Raw genomic sequence first — 3,717 nt, 5'->3', positions numbered from 1 at the left:
GGGGGCAGGAGGAGAAAGGGATGACAGAGGATGAGATGGCTGGATGGCATCACTGACTTGATGGACGTGAGTCTGAGTGAACTCCAGGAGTTGGTGATGGACAGGGAGGCCTGGCGTGCTGCTATTCATGGGGTCGCAAAGAGTTGGACACGACTGAGTGACTGAACTGAACTGAACTGTGGCCTGTAAATATATTCATTATCTTGAGTCTAAGACTATTTGTTTTCACATTTTATTTACATGAACCCATACAGTATATGTTATTTTGTTTCTGGTTTCTTTGACTAATATTTTTTCTAAGGATAATCTATGTTGTTGTAATTGTAGTTCATTTGCATTTTGGAAGCACATGCTTGAATATACCACAATTCACTTTTCATTTACCCTTGATAAACACTTTGGCTCTTTTCAGTTTGTGCTATTATAGATAATGGTTTTATATGTATTCTTGTTCATGTCTTGGCATAAATAAGCACACATCTGTTGGGTTTATATCTCAGAGTAAATTATTGGACCATATTGTATTCAAATATTAACTTTAGCAGATTTTCAAAGCATAGTCCCAATTATACTCTAATCAGCAATGTATTCAGGTAATGTATTTAGCAGGGTAGCAGGATATAAGATTAATACACAGAAATCTGTTGTATTTCTTTAAATAAACAATGAAATAATAGAAAGAGAAAGTTTTAAAGAGTCCCTTCTAAAATACCGTAAAAACAATACTTAGGAGTAACCCTGACCAAGGAGGTGAAAAATGTATATGCCGACAATAAAACATTAATAAAGGAAAGTGAAGATGAATAAAATAAATGGAAAGATATCTTAGATTGGAAGAATTAATATAATTAAAATAGCTATACTATCCAAAGCAATCTGCACATTAAGTGTAATCCCTATGAAATCATCCATGACATTTTTCACAGAACTAGAGCAAATAATCCTAAAATGTATATGGAACTGCTAAAGACCCAGATACCAAAACAATCCTGAAGAAAAAGAACAAAGCTGGAGATATAACCCTCCCAGACTTTAGAAAATACTGCAAAGCTACAGTAATCATAACAGCATGGTGTCGGCACAAAAATAGATATATAGATCAATGGAACAGAATAGAGAGCCTAGAAATAAACCCACAGCCTACATTCAATTAACCTTTGAAAAAGGAGGCAAGAATATACAATGGAGAAAAGACAGTCTCTTCAGCAAGTGGTATTGGTAAAGTTGGATGGCTACATGCAAATAAATGAAGTTAGAACACTCCCTCATGCCACAGACAGAAATAAACTCAAATGGGTATTCGTCTTTAGGCTTAAATATAAGACATGGCACCACAAAACTCAGAGAATAGAAAAAACACAGGCAAAGCATTCTCTGACATAAATCATACAAATGTTTTCTTGGGTCAGTCTTCCAAGGCAAAAAGAGAAGACAAGTTTCACCACTTATATGTGACATCTAAAAATATATATACAAATAAACTTATTTACAAAACAGAAACAGACTCACATAGAGAAAACAAACTTATGGTTACTAAAGAGGAAAGGGGGGAGGGATAAATTAGGAGTTTGGGGTTAACAAACTCATACTACTACATATAAAATAGATAAATAAGAAGGTCCTACTGTGTAACACAGGAAAGTATATTCAATATCTTCTGATAACCTATAATGGAAAAGAATATGCAAAAGACTATATATATATTTCCATTATATACATATATAACAGAATCACTCTTACTATAGAAACTAACACTGCATTGTGAAACAAACTATACTTCAACAACAAGAACAAAAAACAACCTAGCAGATCTGTCAGTACTTGAAGCAAATTACCATGCAAACTAAGTGATCCATCATGAACTGGGTTTTGTCTGACCAACAAAGCCATAAGACTGAATATGCAGAGTAGCATTCTATCACCAAATGGAAACCAGATGAGTCTGAGCTGGTCCTGAAGGTATAAGTAAATTGCATGAGTAAGTGTTATTGATGCCTGTGTTCTACACTCCTGCGATGATATCTGATCCTCTCTCAACCAACCGGCACCTATGATTACATGGAACACACTCTTTGACCAGTTAACTGAGGGAGAAATATTTAAGTCCAGACAGATGTTTCTCTATGAAATACTCTCAATATTAAACAGCTGTAGCATTTTAGTTCAACTCTGGATTGACCCTGAAGGACAGTAGTGAAAGATCATATGGAAGTGGCTCTTATTATTTTCCCTAAAAATCCACTAGTGAAATTCCTATCACTTCTGCAACTGGAGCCTTGCTAATCCAGAAGCCCTAGCTTCAAGAAAAGTTTTCTATCAGGACATAGAGCAATGATTCAGTTAAAGTGGAAGGTGAGACTGCTACCTAATCACTTGGGGCTCTTCAATCAACATCCATATGGGAGGTTCTTCCATTTAGCTTGGGTAATTGACTTTGATTATCAAGAGGAAATTAGGAAGCTGCAACTCAGTGAGGGTAAGGAGGAGTATGTCAGAAATGCAGATCTCCCAGGGCACCTCTTAGTATTCCTGTTCTTGCCAAATCCCTCTTTTAGTTTCTATATTCCTAAACTAGGTTTACGTCTAGTTCTGTGACAAAGGGCTCCTGTGTCTTTGGCAGGACACCCATATCATTAAGCCTGAGAGTTTGGAGGTAATGAGAGACCACTGCGGTCTCTCTGTTCTCGTGGGTTCCACCCATCCCCAGAGATTCTAATATGCCTTTGCTTCTGTTCCTCATGTCCTCTTCCTTTCCTGACTACCTTTCCTGTTAACTTCAAGATGCAATTAGAAAGAGTACTCCCACAATTGCATAATATCAATTCCTTATAATAAAACTCTAATTATACATGCATATATCCTAGAAGCTCTGTTTCTCTGGTTGAACCCTGATGGATATATCAGCCTACATTTCTGACTCATTCTACTTTTTCTGGTCTAACTCCTCCCCCTTGGCCTAGTCCTCGTTCTGTGCATATTCTCTAGAATCATAGCACTGACTCTCTTCTCTCCTTACATTTTCCTTCTTACACATTCTTTGTAGCCAAGCTCATCAATTTCCATAAATCTCACATGCACACCCTTTCCTTTTATATTGTACTTGTAGACCAAACTTCTCTCTTGAACTCTAGTGGGTATTTCTGCCAGCCTTCAAAACATCTCTGGTTGGATATTTCGTAGATAATCCTAGACTCAACATTTCCAGAAATGAATTCATACACCAAGTAACCTAAGCTATGTAGCAGTATTTACTGTGGCACTTATCATACAGTTTTGTGATAATTATACTCCCATCCCACTAGATTATAAGATGTTGAGGAAACACAGCATTGTGTTATTCATCTTATCCTAAGTATTTAGCATGATGAACAGTACGCAGCAGGCACTTAACATATGTTTAAAATGAATATATGAATGAACAAATGACTGAATGAATTGATTCGTAGAAGAGATAGAAACTTCAGAGAGATAACAAGTGGCAACACAGAAGAATAGAGCATAGTTATTTTCAAAAAAGATATAATTTAAAGATCTATGTGTATGGCATAATTTTCCAAAAGTTTTAATAAATATCATTTCCTAAAATTAATATGTAATCAGAAGGTTTCAGGGAAAAGAAGTACCATGATTTTAAATTGCTAGCGTTTCTTTACTTTTTAGTATTCATTGAATTTTATACATAAAATACTTCAAAAAATGCTTCAAGTATTTAATTTA

The sequence above is a fragment of the Ovis canadensis genome, chromosome 4 (assembly GCF_042477335.2).
Source record: "Ovis canadensis isolate MfBH-ARS-UI-01 breed Bighorn chromosome 4, ARS-UI_OviCan_v2, whole genome shotgun sequence".
NCBI lineage: Eukaryota > Metazoa > Chordata > Mammalia > Artiodactyla > Bovidae > Ovis > Ovis canadensis.
The sequence above is the reverse complement of the archived record's forward strand: the minus strand, read 5'-3'. Positions refer to the sequence as shown.